This window comes from Tamandua tetradactyla, chromosome 3, assembly GCF_023851605.1.
Source record: "Tamandua tetradactyla isolate mTamTet1 chromosome 3, mTamTet1.pri, whole genome shotgun sequence".
NCBI classification, from domain to species: domain Eukaryota; kingdom Metazoa; phylum Chordata; class Mammalia; order Pilosa; family Myrmecophagidae; genus Tamandua; species Tamandua tetradactyla.
Window position 1 is genome coordinate 31,523,054 of NC_135329.1, and position 15,457 is coordinate 31,538,510.

Below are 15,457 nucleotides of genomic sequence, written 5' to 3' on the forward strand. Positions count from 1 at the left end.
ATTATAGGGCCTACAAAGCCTAAAATATTTACTATCTGGTTTTTTACAGAAAAAAATTTGCTAACCTGGGCTCTAGGCTACCAAGAATAGGCAATGCCCCATGACAAATTCTAGCTTGAATACCAAATTACCTCCCTGGACTTGTTTTTTGTTTCTGGCTTTCAAGGATTTCCTTTACTTTCCTGCCAGCTCAGATAGCATTTAACACATATTTAAAAAAAAAATTATTCACCATCTTAAGAGTTCTTAACAGGGAGAGATTATCTAGATATACAGACCACCATATTGGCAGAAATGGGATTTAAAAATATGTGAACAATTCCAGTTTTAAAAATTAAAGGTTTGAATTGTGTTGCTTGTGGAGGACCCCCTCGCCTCTCTAAGGCACAGTGAGTAAAGGTGGGGGAGGAGGGGGAGCCTGGGCATGTGTGGGGTAATGAACATGTTGGTTTGATTGCAACAATAAGAATTCTCATTTTGAAATGAAATTTGAACTGCACAACAATGAAAATATCACAAAAAAAAAAAACTGTATGTTCTTGTTTGCCCTGCCTCTAGAGAAGAATTGAAATGTACTGATTGGTATTGAGAATGTGGAATAGTGAACAAATACTTTCTGTTCAGTCCTTTTTCTTTTGCTTCTGTATAAAAATTAAACAAATTTTTTATGCAAAGCTATAAATAGAGAGATTCAGATGAACCCTGGAGATTACCCAGGTGTTTCCTCTCAAGTCTCAGAAACGGAAATGAATTGATCCCTTCCTGGAATTCTAGACATGACTTAATAGCCTAAGAGAAAAAGGTTGCTAAGAAAATCTCCAAATGTCTAGTGCTTGTACTATTATTTCTAGTGTTATCACTACTATCAAAATATTAATAATGAAATAGAACATTGTGATTGCTTGTTTGCTCAGATTCTTCCCAAATTCAACTCTTTTCCTTAAAACAGAGCATTGTTGCCATTTGTTGCAATCCTACTATGTGCCAGACACTCTAAGGAACACCTTTTGTGTCTGTTTTTTCCCATCTAGTCTTCCTACAATCCCATGAGGTATCTCAGTTTCTGTCTTTTACAGAGAGAGCATTGAGCCTGGAGAGAATAAGTAGTTTGCCAAAGCCACGCAGAGCAAGGATTCCAATCTCCTTGCCTTGCAGCTCAAGGTTTATACCATGACCAGGGTGTTACGTCACTTAAGTCCTTAGTCTTAGCTGTTTTTCATTCATCTATTCACATTTCCATCCACCAAGTCACAAATTCTCTTTCATATCTTTCACTCTACAGTAATTTTATATATATTTAGATGTGTTTTAAAATGATTAGTATGAGAAGCATAGAAGCAATTTCTTTTGCCTTTCTGTGATTTAGAAGAGAAAAGGACAAAACCCTCCTAAAATACAGTTTGTGCTAACAGCTGGTATGTGAGAGCCCTATAGCTGTGGGGAAGTGCAGAAACCACAGAGGTTGGTAAAGAACCCTCTCTTTGATATGAACACTACCTGCTAAGTTAGTGGTAGCATTGGGAAGCACGGTTGTCATGGAAACTTGTTCCTGATTGGAAAAAGATAGTTATAGGGTCCTACCCAAACAGAGAAGGAGAGATGATTTCTTTCCCCAGGATTTTTTTGTTGTTCTGATCGTAAAAGGGAAAGGCAAAAAGGCAGAAAGAAGCTGTGATTCTATGGCACAGGAGTTGTAGATATTTCAGATCCCTGGGAATAGGAAGGAAGGAGAACAAATAAGGTCCCTGGCTAGAGTAATTATGATAACTAGCTAATTAAAGATTTTTGTCTGAGGAGGGATTTGGAGGAGATGGAAAGCTGGTTATACTGGTGGGCTGCCCCTCTGACACCTCTAGTGCTCAAAGTCTGACTTGAAAGAAAGGAAAAAACAAGATTCTGCAAAGATGGGTAATATTTGGCTGAGTGTAAGAGACATTCTAGTCTATATTCTAATATTGGCATTAATTCCAAGATTGATGACTTTTGTATTTATAATTAAGTTTGTAAATCTTTGGTCATAACCTAGGAGTATTTTGTAAAGGATTTTTGTTGTTTTCCAAGAAAAGAAGCATAAAAATTTAAAGTGTGTGACTAATTCTTCTCTCAAGCAGCAACACTCTTATGCCTAAGGTAGCATTTGATTTCTTGGGGGCAGGTGCAGAATTACAGTGGTAGCACTTAGGAGAGGTAATCAAATCCATGGGGCTCACCTTACCATCACCATTTACTCCCAATTTATTACATGGTAGCAAATGTCAGAGTTTCCCCAAGCATTGTCTTGGCATGCATACCCAGGAGCCATAGGTTAAAATTTTTTTGTGCCCTCTCTACTAATATGTGCAGTCTCATCAGGTGATGAGTGAGTGAATGTGCATATATGTGAGTGTAAGAGCAAGTGTGTTTTCAGAGTGGATGTGTATTAATGTCTGAATATTTCTTTGTGGATATTTAATGGGCCATTGATTCTAAAACCTAAGCTGGAGTTGTGATTAAGCATGCAGGAAAGATATATGACTTCTAATAATAGCCTTGAGAGGATGTGAATCCAGAACTAACACATGATTAGAGTTGACTGTGACATGTAAGCAGAACATTCATTAATGGGTTTGCTAATGGGTCTGTTACATTGCTGGGAGATCTCCTGTGGGAGATTTAAGCCTGTAGAAGATACCAGGGGACAACAATTTTATAAGAATGTGGAACAAAGTTGCCCATTGGATATTAAAGTATAAAATATACCTGTAATGAATCAGAGCAGGGATTCGCAGCCAATTAGAAGAGAGAATGCCTTCCAAGTCTGTAGACTTCAGAGTAACTGGATGGAATGCACTGATTTGTGAAAAGAGAAAAACAGGACATAAACAAGGAGGTTGGCCAGCCATAGCAGCCTAGAGAAAAGGAAGCCTGTTAGCTGCCTGTTGGGTGCTCTGCAAGGTCTAATCTAAAGGACAGGCTCACAGAGCCTGACACCATCAAACTTTTAAGTTGTTTGACTAATGTCTCTTGTTCTGATCCATACCCTGTGGAAACGTCTAGTCTTTTATCTTCCTATGGAGACTATTTACAAAAAGAAAATGGAGTAAGTCCAGGTTAGTCAGCCAGACAGTTCTAATTCTCATTTCTAAGTCAGTAAAATGCCATTCTAGGATATGTACCTCAATCTATTGTGAATTTAGTCTGCATGGATCATTCCTTCCAAATGGGATTAACTTTAGGTTCAATTAAACAATATCAGTTGAATTTCTGGCCTTGCAAAGCTGAGAGCCAGAATCTAAACCGTTATGGTTTCTCCAAGATTCTGATGCCTCTATGCATTTCCCTGGAGACTCCCTATCCCTCACATGCATTCATAGTTTCATTTGACCCTGTCTGAAAAGTGACCATCCTCCCATAACAGGCACTTTAAGTTTCCCTTCGTCAGATGTATTTGTTAACACTGACCTCATGGCTCATAGGCCGTAAAACTTGTATCTCCCAAATGTCTCAGGCCTGAATTGACTCCTCTGAGACCTGCCCACCACCAGCTCCTGCAGCAGGAACTCAGCCTAGGCTTGAGTATGGGTTAGCATCTCTCACAGCCTGTAGACCCCTATTTGGCCACTGTGTGTTGTGCTTCTGACCTGCCTCTAAGAGTCGTACTGAGAAATAATTGAAATCTTGCTGGCCACCATTCTGTTCTGAAAATGATTTCCAAAGATTCATTTATCATTTAGTGTTCCTTAAAAGCTTGGTGTTTGCCTGGGACTGGAGAGCTCATAGGAACCTGGAGACTAAATTTCATATAGGCTTTCTTGAATAAATAAATTTACTGGGAATGTAGTAAATGCAAGACACTATGCTAAGTACGAGGGGAAGGTTGTTTATAATATGAAGCAGAATGATACTAGTTCCTGTCTTCCAAGATTCTTTTCTCTAGTAAAATGAAAGCTTAATCTTTCATTTGTTTTAAAGAGCTGGACTGACCCTGGCTTTCTCTGCATACATATGTGTGTGTGCATACACACATACTCACACACACTCCCCCAAACGGTTGTTATGCAAACTCAATGAGTAACTGGCATGCTGTTGCTTTACTGTATTGATTTTAGAAGTAATTGAGCTATTAGATTCCTGAATACCCTGATAGAGAGTTATTCTTACATTTTATGACAACTGTACAGATGAAAATATGAAAAGAAATTCTGCAATGGATAAGCATTCTGGGTTAATTTCAGTGCACTAGCCTAATACACAAATACCCCATTTCTGCCAAGAAAACCCAGGATGTTCATTCACTGGTTAATATCTTTCATATTTTGCTTACAGATGTTCAGAACAATTTCATGTTTATTAGTCTATTCAAAAGCTCTTAGAAATCTGTAAACCCAAGTGGCACCAAAGCCAGAAGCATGAAAGGGACTTCATAACTTTGTCTCATAAGTGAGATTTATACAATCATCACAGAAAATCTGAGGCCTAGACACTTTCCTTATCAACAGAGTGCCCTGATAGATTTTCAGGCAAAATGTGGGACAGAGATCCTGAGTAGGAGCCTGAGTCTGGGAGGAGCAGAGAGTGGGAGTCCTCATGTCACCTTCTAGTGGAATTGATGCCAAAGCCACTTCATTCCCTAATCCTCAGTTTTCTCACTTGGAAAATGGGAGCAGTGCTTGCTTTATAAAATGAATAGAGTTGTGGTGAAAATAACGGTATTTCAAATAATTATTTTAAAAACTATTTCAGATCGTAAGTATTCCCAAAAATGTTTTCTATCACTCTTGCTCTTTCTCGTATTAAAGATAAGCATGATGGACATGGAGCATTTCTTGGTGAAGGATTGGGGTCAGCTCACAGTAGGAGAGCATGCTGCTACAAATGCAACCTATTTTCTCCTCTTCCTCCTCTGTGTTATTGATGGTTCATATCTACCCACCTCTCCAAAGGCATGTATTGTCTCTAACCAAATATCACATAATTTCCCCACTACCATAAAGCGACTCACTGTATTTTTTTAGTTTGATTTAATTTCTGAAGTGTTTGGGTGGATGTACACGTCTGTGTATCTCACATGAGTTTAATGATCTATTCTTCTTCAAAGTAGTGATGAGTTCTGTTATTAGCAGATTTCATCAAGCAATGTAAAAACCTTTCTAAATTCCTTGCAGACTACATTAAATCTTTTTAGTGCATAGTCAGTCTTATTGTACTCATTTCAATGTCAGTCAAGATAAATTATGACTAAATTATTTATATATCCCTAAAAAAATGTAAGAATTCTGGTGTTCAGTTCTCGCTATAAGCAATGTGATCACTTTTTGTTCCTCTTATTTTAGACATATAACTGAATTTTGAACACATAGCAAGCTTGATGAAAATGCTTATTTCTCTCAAAACAACAGACAGAAAGCCTACCTCAAGTGCAGAGACCCAGTAACGCATCGTTATAACCTCCTAGACCAAATACAGCTCCTCTCCCCCCACCCCCCCATATTACTATTCAAAGTATACTATTTCAGTGAATGGATGCCTGATCTACAAAAACAAACAAACAAACAAAACAACAACAACAACAAAAAACAGGTAAAGGGATACCTGCTCATTTTGTTTTTCTCTAAATCTCAATCACCAGAAAAAACAAGCTTGACTTCTTGCTAAGGGGCACTTCTTTGAAGGACTGACCTCAGGAGGATATTTCAAACCGGGAAGGAACCTCAACCATTGTTAAAAGAAGTACTACTGCAAATACAAAGAAAGGAGCTTTATAAAGAGTATAGCAATTTGTGGATTGGGCAGCACCAAATAACAGCAGGTGTTTCAAAACCTTTGCGAAAGGTTTGAGGGTGGGGGTGGGGGTGGGGTGGAGGAAAGGGCAGGCCTTAGGAATTTAGTCTGTAAGAAAAGGAAACGGGCAGTTGTTAGATGAACTCTGTTCTAATGGCTTACTAGAACCTAGAGGCAGAAGGAAACTTGTCCAAAACTGATTGGTCAGAGCTTAGGCCTCTCTTTCTTGTCCTACAAGTCTGGTTCTGCCTGCACATTCCTGAAACCTGATTGCATCAGCACCAGGTGTCCCCCTTGGGTGCCTCCTTTGCCAGGAGCCATTCTTTGACCTGGGGCCAGAATGTCAATTTAGAGTTCCTTTAACACCATCTTCTCTTCCAGTGGCATTCAGACTGACACTATAGAACCCTAGGGCTCTAGGAATTGGCTTTAGGGCTTCTACAAATAATGCATCATTTAAATAATGAAGATTTAAACTGTGAATGGAGAACTCATTCACAGTTTTTAACTGTATTACCTACTGCGGTTCTGGCTAATATTTCATTTTTAAAAGTTCTTAATGTTTGAAAACCATTGAGACTATTTTCTTTGTCATAGAAAACTGAGACGGAGAGAAATTAAGTGATTTGCGAAGTAGATTTGAATAGAAGGTTGGAAATTTATCCCCCTCGATCATAGTCTTGCTAGAATTCTAAAAGAAAGTTGAAATCTTGCATCCGTTTTGCCCTTTGAGGTGAGGGTGGGGAACACGGATTCAAACTGGAGGTGGCTTTTGAGTTTGTAATGTTAAGATTTCCCAAGAGATCAATATTTTTGTCAACTAGCTCATGGTTATTTTAATTAGGCTGGATCCTTTTAAAAAATTGAATATCAAGATTTACTGATTGACAGTTCTTGTGTTGGCTAGATACTTTAAGTGCCCTCTGCTACCACCAGGAGCAGAGCTGCTGAGGATGTGACAATAAAGAGAGCCTGGAGGAGCTTCTCTTGTTAAGATGCTTTGGCCTCTCCTATGTCCCTTGGATTTAGGAATGAGAAAGGTAGTCATTAACAGGAGAGTGTTTTCCTTGATTCCTCCCCTTACTATATTTCAAAGCTTCTGCAGGTCTGCTTCCCAGACAGGTTTGTGGCTCCTTGTTGCCTGCAGAGTTAGGGCAGTCTGCAAATTGATCTGTCCAGCAAGCGTGACCTGCAGACCATATACATAATCATCTTGGTCCCATTGACTTATGCTTTCAATATGTAAGGGTGATGACATTGATAAGTAAAATATATAATCACTGAAAGGTGCTCCTGAATTCAGAGCAGCTTTAGGTCATCACATATATCCCTCATGCATGAATTTTAAAATTCGAGCTACTTTAATGGGGTCTCTTTTTACACTTTCTTGACAAAATGATATGGTCTCTTATACTCAGATAGGTGTGGAACCAGTATCCTGAAGGGTAGGCCAAAGTTCCAGAAGTTGAAATGAAATAGACATTGGGGTGCTTTGTTAGAAATATTTAGAGTCTACCAAGATATTTAAATCAATCCTTAGTCATGGCAGGGGATGAGAATTTCTAATAACTGCAAAGGACTGAAGGCCAGCAAGCACAAAAACATAAAGCGCTGCAAGATTGATGTCTTCAGACTGTAAAAGGAAGTGCTTTGTGCCTTTCCTTTCTTTGTCAGTTCTTGCATCCATAGAGTCCAGTTGTGTCAATGTTTGTTATTTGCCATTTAAGGGGAGGAGAGGAAATGTACTGTTATGGTGGATTCTATGAAGACTGTTTATATGTTCTGTATAATCTTCATACAAGCTGGGTATTTTAATATTCTGTAGCCTATTTGGCTATTCAGCCCACTCCTCTCCTTGAACAACTTAAAATCACCTTTGGGAACAGGTGTGGGGGTCAAAGGTCAAAAGGCCGATGGACCTTAAGTAGTCAAATGTGCCAATATTTTAGCATATCTGATGGTAAAATCCTAATAGGTCACTTAAGTGAAGAATAAATTATATGGAAAGAGGCAATAATAAAACATTCTTTATACCCATACAGCACTAGAATAGTTTATTCTTTCATTGTTTCAGTATTATCTTCTCAAAGATTTAGAAGGGAGGTTAGGAGGAATTTGCTATGGCAAGCAGTTTGTCAAATGTAATTGCAAAAGCAGTTGATGAATGTGCCTACAATGATATTTTCAAATCACATATAATGAAGCCATAATGTAACACGAGAAAATAACCTTAGAGAGGGGGTTGAGCTTCTCTAGGAATTTTATGTGATATGCTAGGTCTTAATTACTTCATAATGACTGACAATTTTTAGAGCCTTAGAATAAGGTTCATTTGCACCCTCCCCCCCCCTCCCCAATTACATTAAAAATAAATATCTGGGTCAATTACTGCCCTATCTGCCAAGTTAAAATTGCAACAAAGAGGGACTCCTACAAAAACACAGCCGCGGATCGCGTGAGTGAATCGACCCGGTTATGAACTGAGCAGCTTCGGTAGGGGTGGCTGCCGTGTGCCAGCGCGGGTCCCTCACCCCAGCTTTGCCGGAGCCTCATCAGCATGTGAATCATTTACCAACCTCCGAGCTTCCTCAGCTGTGGCATAAGCTTTGCTTAATAAATCCTGGCCCCTGATGCGTGGGATTACATGGTCTATCGGGACGTGCCAGGGGACAGAGCTGATTTCAGCGTCTTCAGCCTTTGGAATTGGGAGTCTGCGTCAGTACTGTTTGAAGAAGGATTCTGGTGGGGAAGACCCCTCACCCACAACGCGTTTCAAACTCTTTTATTTGTGGTTGTCTCCTTCCTCTTCTTTTCTCTCATTTCCTTTTCCTCTTTCTCTCCTTCTGTCCTCTGGTTAAGGATAAATTGGTTTTTCCACTCCTGAATTTATTATTATTATAGTCCTAAAATATCACAAAAGCTGGTGGCTTGGTATATAATGCACACATTTAGGTTTACAAGAACAGTGTACAACATAATACTTGCGGTAGGTATTATAATAGTATCTTATATTAATTTCTAGTTTGTGATCCGCTAACCACTTTTACATACTGTGTGCTTTCAACTAATCTTTGCAACATGCTTATGAGCTAGAACAGCATCATTGCTTGCCCTTAAAAATGTGCAAGCAACTAAGAAACATTCAGTACGCTGCTCAGCTTGTCACCCAGCTAATTAGAGGTATCAGCAGTCTCTGGTAGTTTTTCTTCTTGCAAAGAAAACAGGGTTTGTATTTTAGACAGTCTCCTCCTAAGCCTTTTCTTCATTCATTTCCAATAAATGCATTTTCTGTGCCTTTCTTGAGCATTTTGGAAAACTTTAAAAGATACTAAATAAAGCTGTTAAGTTCTCCTAGGAATAAACTGAATTTTGAAAATTGTTTATAAAAAAGATCTATCAGTCTGTAATCATTTAGATGTACTGTGTCTATAGAAACATGGTTCTTATTTTCCTTTAGTTGGTTGGACCATAGAGATAATCTGTTTCTTTTTTTCTTTTTGAAACTTTTGTTGAGCATGAGAATCTTTTCTTCAGGTGAAAATTTTATACAGAAGTCTAATATTAAAACATAGTACTAGAGATGTTCTGATTGGGAGAGGGGTCCTCCCACCCTTACACTGTCCTTGTATTCTCACCCATGAAATGCCTGTTTGGAACCCACAGGAAGCTCAGTTTGTAAAGGAATTGAGGACCATAGATTACTTAAGTCTGGGATGAAATATGTAGTAAAAAGGAGAAAATGTCTCAACTGCCACTATACACTATTGCCTGCCTTAAGTCTGCACATTGGACGCTTATGGAAATTATTGTCAGGGAGACCATCCAAAAGGAAAAAAAGCTAGAGGGCATGGGAAATGGACTTTTCATTCCCAGCCTTTTTAGAGATGGCCCAAGGCATGAGAAAAGCCCTACAGGAGACTTGCAGGCTGCACAACAGAGCTACCAGAAACATCCGGTTCCTCCCAACTGCTTTTGTGCCTTCCTTTTTTTTTTTTTTTTTACATGTGCAGGCACTGGGAATCGAACCCGGGTCCTCTGGCATGGCAGGTGAGCATTCTTGCCTGCTGAGCCACCGTGGCCGCCCCTCCCCCATGCCTTCCTTTTTAAATGTCAGTTCCAGCACCTTGAACGTTTTTGTTTTAAATCCTCTCCTCAGTCCTGGAAGGTAAGGGACTGTTAGCTGCTGTAACGCTAACACCCTCGTCAGGGACCTGCTTTGCTCTGAAAGGGTAGGTTGACAAGAAGTCATATCTTTATATATGAACTTGGGTATCTTTGTGCATTAGAGAAAACAAAAAATCTGTCATCTTGTTTAAGGCTTTTCTTTTGTGTTTGCCAGTTTGAAACGCTCCTGGGAAAATTGTCTGTCTGCTTTTCAGAGTCTGGTTGTAAAGCGGCAAGTAGCCGCGTTCTGGGGGAGAGGGGAGTGCTGGGAGGAAGCAGGTTTTTAACCACACCGTGGAGGGAGAACACTCAGGGACTCTGGGCTGGGGCAGTGCTAGAGGCCTGGGTTGAAGCAGAGTCCTGCCAGAGAGAACTTGTGTTAGTATTGCCAGGCGCTGGGATTTTTTTCTATCCTCAACTGCTTTCAAGTCAATTCTTCACTGAAGTTTTTGAGGGCCATATAGGTAACAAGGCTTTTGACAGCATACCTGTGTGCAGGGTGGCTAGTGGTTATAAATTCTCAGGGAAATAAATGTTTTCTCTGTCCCTGAGTCCTAAGGCTGATAGGTGAGTTTCCATACCACCCTTTCAGTGGGGCAGCTGGGTTTCTCTCTTCACAAGGCATAACTCCTTGAAGTTCCAGCATTGTGTGTGCATATGGGGTACGGGGAGCGTATTTCCTCTTGGATTCCTACTTCAGGAAGGCCCCAGGCTTTGTCTCCTAAGCTCCTCGCCTCACCTCATGCAGCTACCAAAGTAGATTCAGAAGAAACTCCCAGAGCTTGGAAGCTTACTCACCTTCTGGGTTCCTATTTTCCCTTTGTTTTTGGCTTTTGCACATTTCTTTCTTTCACGCTAGTTCAGTGAAGATCTTTTAGAAGAGGTTTTTTTAAAAATTTGACTTAACGTTCTAGTTATATTAGACAGAAAGATTGCTTAAGGTTTTCATCTGCTGTGTTCTTGACAGTGGGCATTGTGAGGAATGGTTAGTGCTCATAGACAAACAAGGGTTTGTTTAAGAAGTGGTAATACCATTTCCCTCAGGTGCTGGCTAGGAACAGACCTGAACAGATGGAACCGAGTCACTTGGAAAGGTCCTTGGGCAGCTTGGAGGTGAGAGGAAGATGACAGGCTTTCTCCAGCTCCAAGTAAAACAGGGTAATTAAAAACGGAATATACTTACACCAGTAAATTTTGGTCTTGGAGACTTCATGTCTCAATGCATTCGGCAGCTTAGATCCTCCAGCAGCCCCATGTGTTGTGTTCTGTGCACTTCTATAAGCCTTTTCCATTTTGTTAACATACTGCTCCTTGATGACCTGACATTTGAGTATAGATGTTACAGTTTTATCTCAATCTTTGGGCCCATTTTTCAAGGCTTTGAAGCGAAGTAGAAAGAGTCCCATTTTGAGCAGGAGCTTTACTTGATCTAAAAATTCAATCTTTTACCCCGACATAATTTTATTTTTCTGACTGGATGCTCTTGATGTCACTAACCTGTTTAGCCAGATCAAAGCGTCTGAGAGGTGAGCATAAGCATTTCTTGCTTAGCAGCAGGAAGTGAGATTATGAGATTATCACCTGCACATTTTTATGATTTTTAACTACAAGATTGGAGAAAGAAAATAATGGCTAATATTTTTGATTAATGGTTTCCCATATGCTAGGCTTAATTCTGAAGTCTTTATATGTAACAAGTTCTTCAGTTCTCAAAACAGCTGTGTGAGGGAGGTGCTAGTATGTCTGTTTTAAAGATGAGCAAACCCTGAGGCACAGCAAGATTATCTAATTTGTATAAACCCACGCATCTAGTCAGTGGTAGAGACAGAATTCATACCTACTCTGTGTCTAGAATCCTTGCTTTAAACTACTATACTATGTCTCTCTAAAGGAGAATGAGAAAGAACAATTAGTTACATTTAAAGGAACTCTATTTTCAGTAAACTGCACAATAATCTCCCCAAATCAGAAAAACAAAATGCTCAGCTAAAATTCACTGGGATAATTGGGAAGCAGAACTTATTATTATGCATACCCTCCCCTCCAACTTGATTCTACTTTCTTCTAGGGCAGGGATTATATCTTTTTCATCTGTCTACTCCCATAATGCCTTGTACACAGTAGGCACCCAATAAATGCTAATGGACTAAATCAGAGATGTTACATGCCCTTGAGTGTTAAAATGAGGAAATACCTGAGGAAAGATAGGTGCCATACAGCCTGGAAGTCTCAGGAAGGCCCTGGGACACTTGTACGAAGCCTGATTAGTTGAAGAATTGAAAAATATCATGAAAAAAGGCCAAGGACTCTTCTTAATTCTGTCCACAATCTCTCTTCCCTCAGCTTGCAAGTTCTTAATGGTTTGGAATGGAGAGGTTTAGATAAAATCAGGCTTTGCCTCAGATTTTTCAGCAGAGGACTTATCAGTTATCCGAGTAATTAAAATATATATATATATAACACACATTCATCTGCTACCTTTGACAGATCTAAGGAGGTTCTTAATGTCCTAAAAAAAAAAAATGAATTTTTATCTACCGCCACTTACTTGCTGGTAAGGAAGACTGAACTTTAAAATGATCCCTGCCTTGGCACCTGTTGGAGTGTGTGGCAAGGTGGCGCAGTTCTCCTGGATAGTTTACCTGGCTCTGGAGTCCTCTCTAAGCATGGATCAGGAACATGGTTCATAATCAGAGGCAGGTGGTAAAGGATAAACTTTGGGGTGGAACCAGGTGTTTAAAGACCCAAGTCGTTTTCCTGTCTGTGGTGCTCTGACTCTCTCGCTCCCATTTCTGTGGGTGGGATTTATAACTTCACTTTCTCTTCCTGTATCTATTGAGTACCTACTAGGAGAAAAACAGTTTTCTAGGCTTTTGGGGAAGTTCAGAAATGAGTGTAAAAAGGGATTTTATAAAGCTTAACAGTAGCTAATTTTTTCCTGCTTAATTTCGCTATTTACATATATCTTAGCTTCTGAAATATCCAGCAAAAGCATTTGTGTCATTTTGTATTCATGGCTATGCATTTGGTGTGAGTTAAGAATTATAAAGAAAAGAATTATGGGCCCCATCAGGTTGAAAATAAACAATCCGAGACTTTCCCAGGGCGGTTATCCTCGCCCTTCCCCCCCCCCCCCCCCCCCCCCCCCCCCCCCGACTCCTTGCGCCTAAATCACTTGTTGTAAAACTGTGGCTATCTGCAATAGCCACTCCCATGACTCATGCTCAAGAAATGCTCGCTGTGAAACTGTTAAAAGTGCTTGTTGTAAAGCTGCTCTTATCTGCTTTTTGCAAAACAGCACCTGTGACCCATGCTCGACTCCCACCCCCCTCATCTTACCCCTTTTAAAAAACTTTTACAAGCTGAGGCGGGGAGCTCTCTGTTCCTGCGTGTTCAGCGAGCCCCACACATGTGTGGAAAATAAACCCCTTGCGTGTTGCATGAGAGAACGTCTCTTGGAGTCCTCCTTTGCGTGGCAAAATTCTCAAATTCTTACATGAGTATGTTGAATAGTCTACTTCAGGAATGTATGCTACAGTAGAAAATATAGGACTTAAGGAAAGTGATTTGGGGATATAGAGGGAGAGAGTTAAGATGTGGTATTTTCTACCCTTTCCTGAATCTTATTTTCTGTATCTCTGATTTTGCCTTCGCAACTTGTGACGGCTGCTCTTGTAGGCTTTACCCTTTGGGTTTGCAGTTTTACTCTACCCACTTCTATTCCTGACCTTGATTCTTCTTGGGTATGGCTGCCTCACCCACGTGCCTTGTGGATGAGTGACTCTGCCGTTCCTGATCCTGGTTTGGTGTATGCCCTTTGACAACCTTGACACAGAAGCTCCACAGAAGGAACCTGGACCCATTTCCCTGAGATTCTCTATGATACAGCAGTTCCAGAAAAGAAAATACAATCAGATTATTTTGGTTTGTTTCCCAACTTGGATTTGAAATAAACATGCCAAGACAAAATGGATGCACAATAAATATATTATCTGTTAGGATAAATGGTGAAGAAATCAGCAGCTGTATATAGGGTGAGTGTGTGATGAACAGTGCTCACCCTGTAATTTGGACCAGTTGCAGCAACATATAAATCCCACTTCTAGATGAGGAGTCACATATGACAAGTAAACAAGAGCTGTTACATACCAACATGCCTGGGTCAGTGATACATATAGCACTGAATTCTGGTTAGTAATGAAAGTGGAGTGGAAAAGCTTCAGGTAGCCAAGATCAATGGAATAGCAAATAAACAAAGTTTCCATAGATGAGAGAGAGGATGGGGGAAGAATGAGAGCTTCTCACCACTCTAGCAGCTCATGCACATTAGTGAGGCAGCCCACGATGTCAACAAGCACAGATGGGCTGCTCACGTAGCCTGGAGTTAGGGCAACAGATGGACAGTTCACTGCATAAATTGGATACTCAGGGAACACAAATGCCTGTTAAGAAATCCAAGGACACATCAGGTTGACCCAATGATAACATACCTGGGCAGAAGTAGAAGCCATTTGCTCATGATCTGAAAGAGGAATAGACAGCAGTTTGCATTGGTGGGGAGAAAATGAAATTCAGTAAGAAAATAAGGGAAATCCCATTGTGTGTATATATATTTTTTGTCTTTAATTCATCTGAAACCTGACTTTCATTCTGTCACTTTGAGTGTTGTAATCATATGACATCCAGAGCATTGGAAGAGGAAGTAACATTTGGATATTTTGATATATATGCAAAAGAAATCTGAAATAAATTTTAACGCTGAATTTTTACTCTGAGGACAAAGTTAAAAATCATAACTTTCTTGGAAGTAGTTAATTATACCATGTGGTTCAATTTTCAAAATAAAGTGTGAAATACACGATGGAGCCTTCATTTCAATACCGAACAGTAATACACAAACTTTTACAGTGCTAATATCTGGTAAGAATCTTTGCCTTTTTAATAAAAATTGAAATGCTTCTCAAGTCTATCCTTCCCTTTCCCTTGTTTATTCCAGTTGCCACCAGTTTGGAAACTGGCTCTGTCTTCATGGCTGGCCCTCTGAGGCTTGGCTTTAGAGTCATGCTTTGGGTCTTTATGAAGGAAAACCTGTCCTGGTACAGGAATGGGAAAGCATCTGAGTAAAATAATAAGATAGAAAGGACTAGATCATTTTTCAGTTTTTTTTCTTATTCCATTTGAAGTGGATTCTTAGATGCTCTGGTGCTTTTACAAATGAAAGGTAGACACAAAGCACATTACAAAACTAAGCTTTAGTAATTGTAAAAGCTTTGTGATTTGCTTATTTATACCCTTGTTTTTTCCTCTTCATGCAGGTAAATAAGAAAAGAAAAATCTGTTTTTTCTTTAAATAAAATTTTTCTCTTTACAAACTTCAGCTCTATACATCTATTTGTATTTTACTTTATTAAACTAATGGTTTATTATAATAGGGGAAATTAAGACCTCCAAATTTAATTTATGGAATAACTTCAAATTTTTGACTAATACCATTAGTCAAAAAAATGGTATTTTCCAAATACCATTCTTTTGA

General features: G+C 39.5%; 1 protein-coding gene across 3 annotated transcripts in view; it reads left to right on the top strand.

Moving 5' to 3' along the window:
* MSRA (methionine sulfoxide reductase A) overlaps positions 1 to 15,457 on the top strand; it is a 559,731-nt gene that overhangs the window by 296,572 nt on the left and 247,702 nt on the right. The gene's annotated exons all lie outside the window — the stretch shown is intronic.